Source organism: Macrobrachium nipponense, chromosome 35 (genome assembly GCF_015104395.2).
Source record: "Macrobrachium nipponense isolate FS-2020 chromosome 35, ASM1510439v2, whole genome shotgun sequence".
NCBI classification, from domain to species: Eukaryota; Metazoa; Arthropoda; class Malacostraca; order Decapoda; family Palaemonidae; genus Macrobrachium; species Macrobrachium nipponense.
Window position 1 is genome coordinate 16,268,550 of NC_061096.1, and position 19,521 is coordinate 16,288,070.

General features: G+C 37.9%; 1 protein-coding gene across 7 annotated transcripts in view; it reads right to left on the reverse strand.

The window, feature by feature from the left end:
• The window catches only part of LOC135208437 (uncharacterized), a 579,462-nt gene extending 564,824 nt beyond the window's left edge, over positions 1 to 14,638 (reverse strand). For 3 of the 7 annotated variants that reach the window (XM_064240613.1, XM_064240607.1, XM_064240611.1), the window contains exon 1: positions 14,461 to 14,620. The gene's annotated coding sequence lies outside the window, so the exon portion shown is untranslated. Of the gene's footprint in view, positions 1 to 14,345 lie in introns of all 7 variants that reach the window. The other 4 variants (XM_064240610.1, XM_064240615.1, XM_064240608.1 and 1 more) reach the window with 3 other exon arrangements.
• Positions 14,639 to 19,521: the final 4,883 nt, after the last annotated feature.

A 19,521-nucleotide genomic window follows, 5' to 3' on the forward strand; every position in this document is an offset into this window, starting at 1 on the left:
CCACGACCCACAAATTGATATGGAATGAAAACGAGCAACGCATCAACATTTAAAAATCTCACGTAAATTCAAATAAGATACATATATGCCAAAAATAAACATCATTAACCCCTAAGGAAGTGTATATATGTCCACTACTGTGACGGTATTCGATAATTTTATAAACTAACCATTCTTCCCAAGTGCATCATCAACGGATGTACATTCCGATCACCGTCCCCGTCTATCCCAGAATATAATACACAGATTCTCATCCGCCCAGAGCCAAATCGTCTACCCGGTTCATTAGAATCCATCAATAACTTACAGTGGTTTTTTTAGTGACACACTGACGCGACGAGTGCATAATATCCGTTCACCTGCGCCGGCTGACGTAATACTATAATCGTGGATATGAAGCAAATACCCTGACTGACCGCAAGGTGGAAGACTGACCCAATGACTGGCTTTCTTTGGTTGAATGACCTACTTCAGAGTTATCTGGCGTTGCACTCCGAAAGTAACCGACGAATCCTCGAGTGAGCACTCAAGGTATTATTAGAACTAAGCGACGAATAATATTACCCCTTTTAATATGCAATGTACTGAAGGTTTTCTTGAATAGCAGTCTCAGGGGCACCAAGAAACATGAAAAATAGGGACAATCTACAAGGAAACGCATGAAATTACACAACACAGTTACTTCAAGACATCGTAGTAACTGATGAGTAAAACCAATACTCTTAGATACAAGAAATGCCATCAATGATACCTGTAGATATAACAAATACCAAGACTTCTACAGGGTGCGTCATTATTAAACGGGCTAGGAATAACCAAGGTCCTTTAAATGTACTCGGAGTATATTTAAAGGACCTTGGGAATAACTGCAGCTCCACTGATGATTTCAAATAAGCCGAACGATGATAATATTCCGATTTTCATTCCACACGTAAACTTGACGCGTCTCTTCACCGCCACCAAAATCCTTGGAAGCCCTCCTACTTCAAAGACTCAATTCTCATTCCCTTGCCTCCAGGACTTTTCGAAAGTATGGAAGGAGATGAGATCCAAGACGGACTGGATACGGGAAATGAGGGAAGAAGGGGCCGGAGGGGGGAGCTGGAGAAGGGGCAAGAGAAAGCGAAGAGACGAAAAACGTACACGGAACAAACAAGCAAAAGTTAAGAAAAAGTAGCGGCAAGTAGAAAGAGTAAAAGTATGAAAAGAGTCGTAACGGACGACAGGAAAAATAGGCCATTATCAAAATAAAGAATAAGAAAAGGGATAAACTTATAAAAAAGCATATATTAAAACAAGAGTATTAGAGAAGGAACAACAGAAACGTAGGCAATGAGAAGGGCAAAGGGTAGAAGAAGGAATGTTGAATCAAGTACAGAGGCTAGAAGAAAGTAGGGGAGAAAAAGGGCAAGAAAAAGAGCAAGAAGAATGAATATTAGGAAAAGCAGCATGGCGATGAACGGAGAAAGAGAGTAGGGGAAGGAATGCGAGGGTGTAATAACAGCCGGGCAAAAGGTTATGATAACATGCCATGTGACGGCCATCGCAATGAACATTCTAGTGCTGCCCTTAACCCCACCTTACGTCCAGCCTGGTAATGGTTGAAAAACATCACTGCTGGAAAATTCCAAACATACAGTCGTATGTGTAACTATACAAACATACATACTTTACAAGCTCACATAAAAAAAATTCGCATTATTCCATATCCAAATGAACTTCATTATCTCTCTCTCTCTCTCTCTCTCTCTCTCTCTCTCTCTCTCTCTCTCTCACTTCAAAACCATTTCATCATCCTGACAGCCTAGCGCTACGGTGCCCTACAGCAACACGAGCTATGGCTGGCCCCAATTAGGGATACTGTACTACAAGGAACTAATCAATAATGCTTTAGAAAGAGGAAGGAGTTCGTTAACACCCAAGGAGAATTACGGACTGCTGCTTCTGCCCTTCTTCAATGCTCAAGAGCTTCGGACGACTACCACCACTCATATTCAACCCACATCTCCTCGTCTATTGTCATCTATAGAATATGAACTCTCTCGTTTCTTCTCGTTTTACGCAAAATATTTTTCTCCCTTTGTTTTACAGTGAATTAAACTAACTTTGACATTTTCAGCGCCGTTGACATCGACTACAAATCCTACGATAAGCCACTAATTGATTTCGATATGCATACTATTAATTATTGTTGTAACCTACTAACGGGCCCTTGTGGGTTCTCGACGGAAATGACACATTCCAGTCTCAACGGTAGTACGGTCCCGTTTAAAGAGAGTTACGTGGTAAAGACCTCCGACCCTCTTCATAACCCATCCGGGTCTTGAAGTGATAACCTTATTAATAAAGAGGACAACAAAAGAAAAAAAAATAGAAGAACGTTGGAAAAACAAAACAATTTCTCTGCCTTGACAACACTGCTACTACACTCAGGCAACGTCTTTTACAACAATTTTAACTTTAATTAATATGCAAGTGTCTGTTCGTTTGCGTTTTGCACTTTTGTTTACTCATGCATTTCAGAGCTCTCTCCCGGAATACATACATAAACACGCACACGCACACAAAAACACAAACACACACGCACACGTGTATATATATATATATATATATATATATATCATATATATATATAATATAAATATCTATATATATATATATATATCAATATATATAATCTGTGTGTGTGAGATAGCAGAGTGATTACATAACCGGGGCTGTATGGGCATGTGCCAAACGTACTTGAGAGACAAATATGACGCAAGGATCACTTAGGGACCAGTTCTGCCTCTGCCCCAACCCCCCTCCCCCTAGACAACAACAACAATAGCGCGACCATATTTCAGGGCGAGAGATCTAAGGGCCAACGACTTACACACGACTGTGTTGCAACAGGGTCATTCCTGTCTTGGCTCCTTCCCTTACAAGTGAGCAACAACGTACTCCGACGAATACCATGATGTCGTTTTATTCTTTGGTATGTGATCCCAAATGTACGTGCAATTGTCGTACCACGCTCGATGCTTCGTAGGCAGTCATGTAGGCTTGCAATAAAGGCGATTTTTGTTTTTGTACCCTAGAGATTCTGAGTATACGGTCATACAAAAGTCAAACGAAACTCCCGCTAAATGACTGTAAAAACAAATTTCGAAGAATGTCAAATCTGGGACTTTATCAGTAAGGATATTGATATCTTGTTTTACACAGAGAAGCAATCTTGGGTGTATCTAATATATATATTTCTCTTTGACATTTTATTACGTCATGATATGACAGTATTTAAAATACAATTGTCTCTAGGTTTTAACAATTCCATGATAAGTATCTAAAGTGTTGTTAGTTTCATCTTCGTATCAACAATGATGAACTGCGCTTTCATACAAGAGAGAAACAATGGGCCTAACTATAATGTTCCACTACTCATGAATGTTTATCATGAAATGATTTACTAAATTTTACAGGATTCACGAATACTTTACAAGGTAACATTATTTCAAAATAAATCCCCAAGAGACGACACTACATCAGAGAGAACACTAGCGGAGCTTGCATGTGGAATACAAAGCAATACGAGAAACCAACATCATAGCTTGTATGTGGAATACAAAGAAGTACTAAAACCCAACTTCACAGCTCGGCAAAATGTGGAATAAAACAAGCAACTTAAAGGAACACTTCACAAAGCAACCCAATCGCAGCTTGCATGTGGGAATACAAAGCAACAATAGAACCCAACTTCACAGCAACATCACAGCTTGCATGTGGAATACAAAGCAGTACTAGAACCCAACTTCACAGCAACATTACAGCTTGCATGTGGAATACAAAGCAGTACTAGAACCCAACTTCACAGCAACATTACAGCTTGCATGTGGAATACAAAGCAATACGAGAAACCAACATCATAGCTTGTATGTGGAATACAAAGAAGTACTAAAACCCAACTTCACAGCTCGCATGTGGAATACAAAGCAACAATAGAACCCAACTTCACAGCAACATCACAGCTTGCATGTGGAATGCAAAGCAATACTAGAACCCAACTTCACTAGAACCCAATCAAACTTCACAGCAACATTACAGCTTGCATGTGGAATACAAAGCAGTACTAGAACCCAACTTCACAGCAACATCACAGCTTGCATGTGGAATACAAAGCAGTACTAGAACCCAACTTCACAGCAACATCACAGCTTGCATGTGCAATACTTGAATACGTCGCAAATTAGGACAGTGCACAAGCCGGTTATCTTCCTGTAGGTCATGAAGGTACACCGACTATTCCTCACTGCCATGGAATGATGGAAGTCTGTTAAGGTTATATAGCCAGTGGGCTGTGCACAATGAGTACGGTAGTAAGTCTTGCTTCGCCATGACTGCGCAGAAAAGGGTTTCGCAACGTTGGAATGCCCCGCACTACGTCATGGATTGTTGTTATTCAGGCATGAGATACACGACTTTCATATTCCCCATCAGGTAATGCCTATAATACAACACCTCCTCTAACATTCGAACTAATTTAGTTTGAGAGAACAACATTGTCTTTCCTACAGATAGATAATTTGAACCTCAATCCTTGACTACATATATACTTCTACAAAAAACAAAACAAAACAAGAACTACTACTACTTCTACTACTAATAGTAATATAATAGCTCAAATTTCTTAGTTTACAAAAATGCACGATTATGAAACGCATATTTTTTCATTCAACTTCATTGCAGCGTGTGATGACGTCACTAATATCCCGGGCTTGACAAGAAACTCAATTAACAGCGACTAATGTTCCGTAAGAGTATGTACTATTTCTTTCTTTCATATTAAAAGTTGCGAATATTTTCAGTTTTCAATCTTAGCCTCATTCAAAATCCTACTTATTTATTGGTTTGGTCATTTGGTTGTTTAATATATTCAATGATTCCCTTCATCTTTCATTTATCTCTTGCCACTGTGGGTAGAGACCCAAACCCACCTCACCTTATGTATGGGGAAAGATAATGAGATACGAACTAAAATACGGGGAAATCACCCAAGGCCAAGGTCAGCCACACGCAGCTGTCCAAGCAAGAAATTAGAACGCATATTTGTTCAACACTGTTCTGTGAAATCAACCAATATAATCAGGTCGCAGGGTTCCTGTCACTCGCAGTACTTTTTTAGTGCAAGTTGACAGGAAACGGGGTTCTTTGTCATTTCACTTAAATTTCGCCAGCGGATGACTTCGTGTCCACATAAGCATTGGTTTTAGACGCCAAAATGCAAAATTAACACATCGATTAGGCGAAGTCTTGATGGAGTCTGCTAATGTGCCAAAAATTCTGTTCACGTTGGAATTGTCGTACACACTGGCAGCAACATCATTTCAGATAGTTTGCTTTATTTGTTTGAATGTTACAAATGTAACTTTAACCTTCAGATGCACATAAAAAAAAATCTCATATTTCACAGAACAGATCAAGCACTAGTGCATATTTACTTGATCTCATCCATAGATAGTATCTTATTGTGGGTAAGACGCAAGATGTCAAATTTCCTTCTCTGTGATTGATATTTCTAAACGATTCCCAATAAAATGATAAGGAAACCTTCAAGTTTAGACAATTATGCTCATAGGGTTAATCACAACTCCTTTGTTATGATTAATAAAAACAATCTAATCTGCTGAAAACCAGTACACAGGCTAGCGGAGACAATGCAGCAAGTTAAGACACAACCAACGGTGTTTCTAATATTTAGTCTACCCAGCCAAAACAATACAAAATTGTTTTCATATTTAATGGAAAAACACAACGGTAAAAAAGTGAATATAAAATTTGGTAAAATCATGGCATCCTTACTTTCACTCAAGAGTTGCACTGGAAATGAAATAAAAAATGGTCTTTTAAAATGTCACAGGTGACAGCTACAAGAGTTTTCAATTATTTCTCTTCTTAAACGCTTACGGGCTGCTCTGTGAGCAAGAGCCCGTGCTGACACAAGGTCAGCTTAATCAAAAACAACATCTTAAACGACAGCAGTTGAGATTAAAATTACATTACTGAAAACTAAATTCGACCGTAACCTTGCATCCTGATCTAACATGCACAAGCTGAAAGGTTTTCTTGTTTTATTTTCTTATGAAGTTTAATAGTAAAACTTTAAGAAAGATTATCAATCATTTTTATCCTCCAATAACTAAAATGTCCTCAACATTTTATCAGTTACGGAGTGTCTGGCAATCAATCGCCAATAAAGGACCCTTTGGATTGATTTATGAGCCCAGAGGTCCACTCTATGCCTGTTATATCCTTCAACTCGACCAATTTTACAGGCCTCCTTTAGGTAAGGACCAGCGTTGGCATAAGGCCAGCTTGATCTAAACCACCCAGCTAATGTGTGAATTCATCCTCACATGAACAATCACAACAATAACCGACACTGAATGATTTCATTTTCTACCATCATTTTCACATTCTTGCAAACTGCTGCCTGAATCATGTCCACCTGAGAAACTTACTGGCATAAGTTAAACGTTAGTGTTACAAATACAAACGAATAAACAAGCTCTCTTTCTTTATTTCTTTTAAGAAAACTATGACCACAACTTCCTTACCGAGTTGGGGAAATCTCTCCACTATGACTGACTAGGGTTAGACAGTATCTATTCAGTGATGAAGGTATTCCAAGAAATGACAAGTCACACTGACTGCTGAAAAGTCGACAAGTGCGTGAGAATTAGCGAGTGAGTTTCCTGTATGTCTTGACTGGTTAAAAAATGTGAAGTGGCATCAGACTACCGTGTTTTTAAAGCAATGTCAGCTTACGGAATGAAATCAAGGAAAACTAGTAACATTTAAACGTTAATACATATTTCGAATTTCTTTCAAACAGAATGCTTCATTAAAAATCTGATATTGCAACCAGATGACCTTGTAATCTCTTAAAATCATTAACAGGTTGCTTTGCAATGTTGGCAGCGATCAAAATCTCACGAGGATTCAGCAGCTGCGATTTTCAAACGTCTGAATTCAGTAGCAATCTCAACAACTATGCTTTGCAACTTCGTCGTTTCTAACATGAGCGACAAAATACATTGATAAAGTAAGCCATTTCTGTAATCAGTTAATAATTTACGGCGGAGATTCACAGTCCACAGGCTACGCTCATCACATTGCAAGGTAAACACTATGTTTAGTGCTACTGCAAAGCAGACATAGCTGACTGTAACTCTATTTCTCTTTTTCGGTAAGCTTTACTTGGACCGAAAGGCTGGGAGAAAAAACCGAATTCAAATGTCATTAGCACTACAGTAAACAATAAAATTCTTCTTACGGCAAACTATAGTTGAGCTGCTTTCAAAGTCAGCTATGATTCATATTGTAACAGTTGCAAATCTTAATTTTATCTTTCATTTTTTTATATTTCATTACATTCTACACACGCACACTATATATATATATATATATATATATATATATATATATATATATATATATATATATATAAATCAAACAAATATAAATATGAATTACAAAATAAAAATAAGTGAAAATAAATCAAATAAGCACTTGAACACAAAAGCCAAGTCATATAACCTCGAGGTTCAATATGATATCAAGAACAATTTCCACTATGTATACGGCATTTCTATTGCACAAGTATATATGCAGTATGTATGTGTATGCATATATATATATATATATATATATATATATATATATATTATATATATATATTAACACATCTGTTTTTCCTTTGTATAAGTATACATATATATTATACCGTTTAGTAGAGAGAAATATATACTAAAATTCATTAAAATGTGTTGCTGTTAAAATTGTATGCCCTAGTTCCCTAGGCAACCAACATAGCAGATACTAGTACCCCAGCCTTTTAGGAAGCGTAATGGAAGGTATGCAAGTAAACTTCATTCGAATAGAATGAGAGAAAAAAAGAGAGAAGTAAAAGCAAGAAAATATAAAACGCACTCAACCATTTACTAGGAAAATCAACAGCATAATTAAAAAAAATTGAGGTAAATGTTATAGGGTGACTAAAGTAGTATTATGGTTCTTTTAAAGGTAATACGCATCGACATTAGTAATGCTGCCAGGAAACCTTTTCGACAGTTTTACAGTGCTATGACGGAAAGACTTCTGGTACTGGGAGTGGTCACAATACTATGCCTTTGGGTGCAGGTTCAAAAGGCTCTAATGGACATTCGCTGTTTAAGACGGAATACAGCACCATCAACCCAATGCCCTGACCTAGTTCATTTCCTAGGGAAAACAAGGGATGGGGGGTGGGCAGAGGGGTCGCCTTTACATAAGGAAACCGACTTGAAGAGGATGGAAGTGCGGATCAAGGAGACTTAAAGCAGGAAGACAATCTCAAACGTAGTAGACAGCGGAAGGGAGGAAACAGTAATGGAAGCATGCAATCCTTAGGCTGCTGATTTCCTGAGTAAATACGGGAAGTGATTGAGAGAGAGAGAGAGAGAGAGAGAGAGAGAGAGAGAGAGAGAGAGAGAGAGAGAGCATCTTGTGGTAGAGAAAAGGGATCTAGCATCTGCAGAGAAGGTAAAGGCTGCAGTCACTGACCAAAAATGCTTTTCATTCGAGCCCACTTAATAGGGAAGAAAGAGAACGTTGACACAGAAAATGGGAACAATAAAATTAGAATATATAAGCAAATGCCAATTGCATAAATGCAGATTCATCAATTTTATGTCAGAGGCCTTTTCAGTAAAAGTTTAAATTGAACGGAACAACCGAAAACGTTGAAAAGGACACAAACATTGCGATAAAAGTACTTCAAACTAAAAACCAAAGCATGAATAAAGATCAGGTCTGCTATATTATATAAAGGACTCTGTTCTTGCTTATGAACCTGCATTTTGGTTTGGTAACACCTTACATAATTAAGAGTTTTCATATTGAACACACTCAAAATGCTTGGATGAAATATATTCCTCGAAGGAACAAACCAATGGTGCCCGTGCGTAAAATCCATATAAATAAAATGTGGCACTGTTGCTGCTTCTGCCACTTAAGGAAACCATTTATCTGGATACCCGCATAACTACTAATGCCATGACATGTCTATTGCGCCTCAACCAAGCCCTGGGCAGAACCACCAAGGCAAGGAAAGCGTCATCCCAAGATCCTAGAGGGTGAAACGTCTATGCAATGACGTAAATGAAGGAGAAATTTGAAAAGCTCACTACCACAATTTCTACAAACTGCACACAAAATAAAACGACAACGGAACCACACTCCTAGAACAAGGGATGTTACTTGCATTCCCTTTCAACAAAAGTAAAACGTACAGACTGTAAAAGTACAAGCACAGTATGCATACAACCGCAGTCATCACACACAAACATACACACTCACACAGATATATAGATATATATATATATATATATATATGTGTGTGTGTATGTGTGTGTGTATATATATGTATATATATATAATATATATGTATATATTATACATACATACATACATAATAAATGTGTGAATGTGCGTTTGTGCGTGCGTATGCGTGTGTCCTCAACTCATGTCGATGAACTGCGAGTAAATATACGAGCAGACACACCACGGAATACGGCAAATAAATAAACACAAAGGTTGACAGATTCTCCAGGGAAGAAAAAGAAAAGTGCCGTGGAAAGAGTACGTGTTAGTCCTTGATACAACTGATGTATAAATCATCACGTTTACAAACAGTCATCACACAGTGCAGGTAAGCGAATAGTAAAACAATATTAAGTGCGTTTAATTACACAACATCAGCACCATCTTCAAGAGATGATAATGAAGAGGATAACATTTTCAATTTCATCATCATCATTATTATTACTATTATTATTATTATTATTATTATCATAATGGAACAAGCCCACAGGGGACACTGACTAGAAATTCAAACTACCACAGAATATGGTGTTCACTAGGAAGAAGTAAGAGGAAGAAGGGAAATACAGAAAGAAGAGATCCCACTTATTAGAAAAGACAAAAAAATCAATAAATAGATAAATAGAAAAATTCTTTAAAATGCAATAAGATATTATTTCCAAAAGAAATAGACAACTGAATTGTAGAATCAAACGACAGGGCGAATAGTAAGAATTCCCGATTTTTTTCCCCAATAACTTGCAGTCTATCTCGCTCATCACATATTCCTTTGACATCAGTAATTTACTGGTACACCCTTTCAGTACCTCGTATAAAAAAAATATTCTCTAGCATAAATCAACTTCGCACCTAACTAATGAAATGTGTAAGAATACAAATAAAAAACCACAAACTATACACCAATGCTAATAGGCTAAATTTCGCATACGCACGTATGTACACCATACACAAACACGAGCAAGACCATTTACAATATCCCTCTCTCTCTCTCTCTCAATATATATATATATATATATATATATATATATATATATATATATATATTACATATATATCTGTCTATATATCTATCTATATAAATATATATACCTATCTATCTATCTAAACATATATATAGATAAACAGATACTGTATTTGTGTGCGTGTTTGCATCCGCGCACCGACGACAAATATGCGATAAGTAAAAGATTTGTGGTGCACCATGAATACGACCCTACTGACCCTTCCAATTGAAGCTGTATTTGGCATAATTTTTCTGCACCAGTCCAGGCCTCCCATCCCTCTTGTCCGATGCCATGTTTTACGCGACTTTTCTATTTCCTTTCTTTGCAACCAGAGAAAGGACACGCACTCACTACGTCCCTTCCCTCTTCTCTTTCACTGACAAATTAAAATGTCAGACATTAGGCAATTTCCGCGCGTCCGCCGAGCAATATGTGTCCGACTTCTGGGTCTCATTGTGGGGTAAATCCTTTTTTTCTTGAGATGTATACATTTTGTGTCACGGCTATTCAGTTCCCACGGAAGAAAACAGACCCCAAAACACGTAAAAACAAAGTGGCAAAACCATCTCATGAACGCGCAGAATGCATAGACCACTCGAATTGAGAATACCGAACACCTGTCAAGTGTTCGCTAAACACGATGGGGAGAAACACATACCAGTCCCCCTACATAACCGAGGACCCCCTCCGACAGCGCCCACCACCAGGCCCCGACCTCATCAAATCTCCTCCTCATGCCTTGCCAAGGTTGCCAGACCAAGTTAATGACTCCTGAACAATTCATGGGACTCCAATTGTGCCAAAGCGGTAATTACCTTCCGGCCATGCAAAGGGTAAAAATGGCCTCGCAAACTATTTCCGCTCTCTATGGAACAGGCCCTCAGAAGACACACAACACTTGCATCGTGACAGTTACGAGTTCAATTAGATTTATGCAGACATTTTTAAGAAAATAATTAGGCTTTCCATATTCAAGAATAGAAATGACTATCAAGCTTCCACAACTTCTTATAAGAAAATTTTCCTTAATTCAAGAACTCAAATGATATTTATTTTGAAATCACACATTTCAGAAATGTACGTGGAAGGAAAATACATTAATGTGTATACACACAATTATGGTATTAAAATGCATTGCACGTTTAAGAATTAAACCGACTGTGGGTATGAAATCAAAGGAATTCAGTAAGGAGTTGAAAAGCAACGAATATCCTCATCATTCAAAGAAACCAAACAAAAGAAAAGCGCAACAACATATAATGACAACGAAGAATATTCCGAGCTGTATGATGCTAGAATATCAAATGTCAAAGCTCCCACGGTGCTGAAAACAAGGATACATCATTCAATCGATGACTAAATCACTCTCTCTCTCTCTCTCTCTCTCTCTCTCTCTCTCTCTCCCTCCCCCTCTCCCCTCTCTCCATCTCCTTCCTCGTTCCTCTGTAGTTTTTTTGCATGCAATCATAACGGAATGCCTCACCCCTTGGCGCGACACCACTGTTTCAACATCGTATATTCCTCTTCAAGAAAAGTTCTAAAGAAATCAATAAATGGAGGCCAGAAGAAGTGGATACAAATGATAACCCCAGAAAATACCTACCACATATCTGCAAGAAAGTGTTGGAAAAGTTACTGTGTTTTAAAGACACTTAATGAGCAGAGGAATTACTTTTCCCGTTACGGTCAAAGTAAATATAACACCGGACAAAATTCATTTTCTTTTATACAATTTGCATGTTCATTATTTATCCAAAATAAATTTATCAATTGCCTATCTAGTTTCAAGCCGGGTTACTCGATTATCGTTTTCCCAGCATTCATTTCACTGCGTGAATCTAAGTTTAACCAATTTCAATCATTTTTAGTCTTTTACATTCTCTTGTACCAGGCCAACTATTATTCATTTAATTGATAACAAATGATAAATCTCCTAATCTTATGCAGACCAATGTTTTCAACATGATGCTTTGAAGACAGATCTGAAATGGTAACGTAACGCAATATTAGAAATTCGGCTTTTAATCAACATCCATATTCCTCAAAGGGCATTTTCGTTCATCCGTTTCCATCCTCATCTAAACTACACTGATTTTACGCCAAGATTTATAGCCCATAAAAGTTTCGCCCCTAATAAGGAGAAATTCAAAACTCATCTATGACAAGACACGCACTGTAATATTTTGGTGCCTTATCGGCATGCTGAAATTTAATTATAACAACTTTGGTCCCATATCATGTTTGAACAATTTAATATCGGTGGTCATATTTGAACAATTACGCATTCTGTACTTTAACGTTACATCTAAACTGCAAAGTGGGATATTTTTTCAAATGGTTTCCTAAGTTCATAACACTTTGTATAATTAAAGCTATTTATATATATATATATATATATATATATATATATATATATATATATATATATATATAAAGCCAGCAGAATCACACATCAATTTACGCATAACCTACCATATGAAAAAAACACCAACATTTCCACATAAAAGCACAAAGAGATAATTTCGTGCAACCTTACAACGTCACCTATGGCACAAAACTGTGCAGTTTTAAAAGTACGATTCGTAAACTAAGCACATTTGACATGGAAGTTCGCCAACCCAGTAAGTGGTTACAAGTAATAAATAACCCTGCAATTATATCCACTGAATTCTAATCAAGACTAAAAATTGATCCTCATTAACTAAATGTTGGAAAAATGAGAAAATAACCAAAAATAACGTAGAACCTTCATAATGGGATGAAAAAAGCCGTTACATAAATAACAAATTCACCGCCAACCTCTTCGAACCAAACTACGGACATCAAAAGGGCTTTAAAAAAAACTTAATCACAGCCTATAAAAATTTGGCTCCCTTTCCAGAGGAAAAAAACAAATGCGGGAAGGGCGAATGAGGGAAATTGGAGGGGGAGGGAGATTTGTGGGGGGGGGGGGGGGGGAGGGGCACGGGGAATTCCAACCTATTTTGTCTTTAGGGATCTATTCACTTGATAGGACCAAATCAGCGAAAGAGCGCAGGAATAGGGAGAGGGAGGAATGGAATGGGAGAGGGTGGGGGGGTGGGGGTTAGGGAAGACGGTCAATTTTGGGTTAAATGCAAGGCGTAAATCTCCCCCACCCCCTTCGAGAGAACCATTAAAAGAGAAGGAACAATCAATCTCCTTTCTTTTCAGCCATTCGCCGGACGAGAACAAAATACCTGTAAGGAAGAATATATGGGGGGAGGGGGAGAGGGCGACCAGACTGGGGGCGTTGGGGAGGGGGGTAAATTTGAGGTCATATACAAGGGGGTATATCAGAGACCGGTGAAACGAAGTGAGCTTGGGAAAGCTTAACAAAGATATGCGTTATATTAAAGGTGAACCTCCACCTATATGCTGCTCTTGGATGTCTGCTACAACGGGATTCTCTCTCTCTCTCTCTCTCTCTCTCTCTCTCTCTCTCATACGCCTGCTCAAAGCAAATACTCACTTTTGTTACACCTTAGAATCCTCTCACCCTTTCATATATACGCACATATTACCACTCTCTCTCTAAAAGAAAACCTTTCCCGAAGAGTTAGTAGGAAAAGAAAAAAAGTCATATTTCCACTAAGTACATCTGCTTCGCTATGTTTGCGAGTGATTCACTCGCAAACAATCGTAATCATTAAGATTCCTAAATAATATGAAGCAGCCAAATCATTAAGATTCCTAAATAATATGAAGCAGCCAATTTGACCCAAACATCTGCCCATAAACAGTGCAGTTGCCAGCCATAATAACATGCGATGCTTCTTGATGATTGTAACATTTCCTGGGACTGAACACATTCCAACGTTTCTCAGTCTTCACTTGCCTAGACTGACGACCACTGCCTTAACCCCGTCCTGTATACGTATGAATGGGATAATGTGGCCGATGTCAAAGGCCTTGAATACATACCACAAATAACACCTGACAAGGAAAGGCTGATATTAAAATACAACTGCATCGATAAAGAAGAACCTGAGGGGGAAAAAGCACTGCTAACGTTTTCTTTTAAAAAGAGCATGCTCACAAGCAAAAGGCGAATGAGTCACCGGATTCTCACTGGGTTGAAAGCACAAACGTTCTTTAAACAACCGACGCGACACGGAAGAGAAAGAGAGGGGGAGAGAGGGCGAGTGAGCGAGACAAGAGAACTGGCACTCCCTCCTCTCACACGCTCTACTTTGGCACTGTAGTGTAGCTGGGAACCACGGACGACTGGCCCTCCCTCGTCGACCCTCGAGGGTCTCGCTCTCTCAGGTGATCGTACTCAGAGAGGAGGAGGAGGAGGAGGAGGAGGAGGAGGAGGAGGAGGAGGAGGAGGAGGAAAAGAAGAGGAGACGAGGAGAGAGAGAGAGAGAGAGAGAGAGAGAGAGAGAGAGAGAGAGAGAGAGAGAGAGAGAGAGAGACTATAAACTTTAACTAGCATGGGACAGGGTTTTTTAAGACAAAAGTATCCATGGTTATAGCCATGAATATACAATATACGATTTGTACGCAAAAGGTGAGGATATGCAGATTGTATGCACGCTGGTATGTGCATAGTTATACATACACTAAGTGTCTGACATTAAGGATGGCAGGTTTATATGGTAAGCATAAAAATAATCTATCAATTCCCCTTAAAACACTTACTCGCAAGCAGCAACAGGACCACCTAAGCTACAATTGAATTTTAGCCTTCGCAATTTCAATTTCACAAAGTTGATGGCAGTTACCCTTTTGTCGAATAGTAGCTATCAAACTTAAACATCTTCATTTAACTCATATATGAAGATCAAGAGCCTGCTGTGTGAAAAACTTACTTCAAATCACCTGTTGAATGTGCGCGAGTAAGGGATGATCTAAACCCCATTTTGCATGGGGCAGTTACGCAGAACAGGTCCTGGAATATGGTTTCATCCTAAACACGACTGTGTCGTACCTTTTTCCTTCCTTCACACGTAAAAAAAAAAAATAATAATAATTTCATGGATTGAAGTTATGCTAAAAATGTCTTCGTTTGCTGAGGTACGAGCTTTCAAGTGCTTCCAGTATCGAAACCGTTCAAAGGGATAAAACTTGAAACAATTCTTCAGAGGAAAAGGGCTGAGCGAACTGAAAGGATAAAGGAATAGTAGGTTTTGGGGAAATAAAAGGGACCTCAAAAGATGAAAGCACTTGGCAATTCCAAAATAAGGGATTTTCGACAGATCCAGATACCGAAGTTTTATTGCCTGAAAAGGAGAACGATAACAATTGTCTCGACCAGACTGATAGGATTTCTAAAACTGAATAGATTTCAAGTTTATAAAAACTGAAGACGACCAAGAAATACGAAGGGAAGTATTTTGATTTCGGAGGACGAAAACGACGAGGAACCATAAAAATGGGGGAGAAAAGTTTTCAGTTCGTAAAAGGAAAATGTGAAGAGACGAAAAAGGGGAATTTCTGGAAAAGTGGAATATTGCATCGTGTATTGAGAGATGACGAAAGATTGGAGTCGCAATACTACTTCCAATGCAAACATTGCATTTAATCATTTCGTTGGCGACTGTGGGCGATGAAGGGGAGGAAGCGAATGTTAAAAAATCTCAATACAAAACAGAGGAGAAACGATAACAACGAGATAACGGTTAGTTTGGAAACTAAGACTCAAACCGAAAATTTACAATACACAGTTTGAAAAAATTGACAGGATCTGAAAGCCATCAGTTTCATTAAGAGCCATAATAAAGAATGACGTCCAGTCTCAAGAGCACGTCAGTGTAGGTTAAAAAACGATGAGCAGTAAGAGTCAGTAACAGACATATTTTCTGTCTAGATTTCAATAACCGTTGACAGCTCTAATTCCTTCTTCGAAAACAGAATACAGGATCAGGCAAATATGAAAGCGTTAGAGAGGATCGCCATAAAAATGTGGCATTAGTGAACGATTCTAGGAAGACACAAATGATTAGATAGATTAACGACTTGGTGAACAGTTTCAGTAGGTAATAAAAATTATTTTATAAAGGTCAAAACAAGCTTTCAGTATTGAAAGACAAGGGACACGAAGAGGTACTGAACATAACGATGCAACCATTTCTTTGGGAATATGAAAAGCAATTTTGAGACTTGAAAATGTTATTCGAGTGACCTGGGGTTCCCAACCGTTTCAAGACGATGAGCACCTAGCGCTTTTCTGGGTAATTATGCCAACAACACAACAAGTTTGGGAACTGAAGAGTAGTCCAAATAGTAAGACTTATTTCCGAACCCGTCAAGAGCTCAGATGTTTTTAAAGATGATTCGCTACGAAATCCTTACAGCTCAGATCTTTATTAGCAAGTTATTTACATTACCTTCCACATTATACCTACAAATACATTGCACAAGACAAGGGTAGTATGAATGCCTTTCAAGACAACATGCTACTAAATATATTGAATTATCTTAATGCTGAATATGGAATATTCAGAACTTTTGGGCTAAATTTCCAAACAAACGTCAAAATTTTGAATAATAACTATTAAGATACCTTAATCACAGACACGTGGAATAAGCCCGTTATACCTTCCCAAATATAATTATATTTCTGATTCCATGCAGCAGCACAGAATATGTTTGCTCGTACTGGTTTTTTTCTTTAATGAAAGTTTGTTACTAAAAAACGAAAGAAATTACGACGAATACCCAGTCATCCTTTAAGAAAAGTACCTGTATGCTTAAAGAAAATCTGACAATGAAGTCTTTTGATACAAAGAAAACACTAGATTTCTGAACAAAGAATTCAAACAGATAACTGTTACGAATTCTTTTGAACATTTATATTATAATAATATATCTCATTCTTTGCTCTACAGATATTTGCGTACTGAAATAATATATTGCTCATTGCATTAAACATGCTGTGATATTTATCATGAAACATTAAAAAATAAAAATTTGTTGCAAATGCGAACAACAGTTATAGCAAAAAAGAGTAGCATCCAAAGGGAAGAGTGAACAGGAAGCAGTTCTCTCTCTCTCTCTCTCTCTCTCTCTCTCTCGTCTCTCTCTCTCTCTCTCTCTCCAATATATATATATGTATATATATATCATATATATATATATATATATATATATATAAAATAAATAAATACATAAAAAAGTATATTCAGTACACTCCCAAGATGATGCATTAAATATATTACCCCATAAAAGTAATGTTCACAAAGGAATACTACTGTTAGTTCAGTTTTCACTCCCTCCTTCGGTAGAAATGGAGATGACATAAATGCGTAATAATGATCCTTTACGAAGAAGAGCTATAGGCCGCTTAACTTAACTACTGATCATCGTAGTTCTTTGGATTTCATTTAAAATTTTAACAGAGATACCTTAACTGCCCATTCTTTGAACGACGATGGTTGTAAGTCAGGAGCCCACTACAGTATTATTGCGTTGTCACTTTCAGTTCTTTTGTGTGTAAAACATTAAGGTGTAAGGATAAAATAATAAAGCTAGTAGCAGTTTTTTATGTATCTCAGCCGACTCTCTTTAAATAGGCACTATTATAAATATCCCATGGATGTTTGTAACTACAAGTTTTCTTTAATATATTCTGTTCTTGTGTTATGGCAGTATTACAGATGCCACACTGCAGTAAACGTCAAAGAGGCGACTTCACTTCAGCTGGAAGAAACAAAAGAGCAGCAAACAAATAATAATTGTCCACTGTAATCTTCACAATTGGCCCCAAAACAGAGCAAGACATGTGAGGGTGAAGAGAGCCTAATTGGAGGACTGGCAGCACCTGCTGCTCTTCTCTGCTATTCAAGTCGATGGAGATGGTCCATGTCATTCCTAATTTCTGCTGTTGCTCAAGCGTCTTTGAATCATTGGGTTTCAATATTCTGATACAAAATAACATTCCTAATGTTGAAAAAATGCTGTTTTTTTCTATCTTGTATATCCATTTTTCCTCCAATTTCCCAAACAAATTGATCTGTTAGTTGGTCCCCTGGTGGAAAGGCTCATATTTTCACCAACTTTTCAGTCACTTTTTTTCTCGAACAACGTCAACGCTCATCTGCTGGCTATACCACTATCTAATCCTCAGCTCTTCACATTTCATGTCTATACATTTTATTTTCATGAGCGCCAATCCCATCCAATAAGACTAACAAAGCAAAGAAAAAAGATCGTAATTATCCCAGCGCTCTCTAGGAATTTATATAAGAACTAACAACTGTTTTGTTGAATAATTTTGCTTTTATGGCCCAGCCCCTCCCCCTACACAATAAGTAGTACTGGTTCATCCCAGCCCACAGAAAGGTGACAGTTCTCATCTCAAACTACCAACTCACCGTTTCAACTACTATCGTAAACCCGTTATAATTATCACTCAGGTGTTAATACTTCAGTACCTCTTATCTGTGTTTTGGACCACCAGTATGATTCCGTTTGTTGCTGATGCCGCCTAATCAGCTTCCTCCCTCCTTTCAGCTTGTTTCTCACGAGCATGTTGCCTAACCTATTGTTTTCCGGATCTATCAGATTCCAGCCTACGAACTTCCAGCCTTTCTCTGTCGTTTCAACTCTGCGTCGAATTACAAATTCTTTGTTTGTCTTCATTCTAAACTAGTACGACTAATGATTCTGCATATTTGTCTGTTACCTCTTCAGTCCAATTCTTCGAACCTTGTATGAGGTAAAAATGTTAAAAAATCAACCTTTGGCTTATATCATCATTTCGAACGTCCACGGTACTTCATATTTGTCTGGAAGGCATCACGTTGTTCAAATTCCGCGCCTAAATTGCAGACGAGTCATATTCGTTCCATCAAGTTCGTTATTATAGCTTTAAGCTAGCATTATCACATCCCTGTTTGGACGTCGCTGCAGCTTTCTATTTCATCTTTAGCTTCCGCCCCTACACATTAGCTACACAAAATTGCAAATTCCCGACCAGTGACCCTCCTAATGTACAGCTTTTCCCACATTCACTTTAAAGAAAATTCTGTAAATGAACATTCATGGCAACTATGGGTTCAATATTATATGAAAATGTTACATGAATGTGCCATTATGTTTCTGCGGTCGTTACAAATGTCATCATTTCTTTCCGTTCATCAAATTAGGATACTGG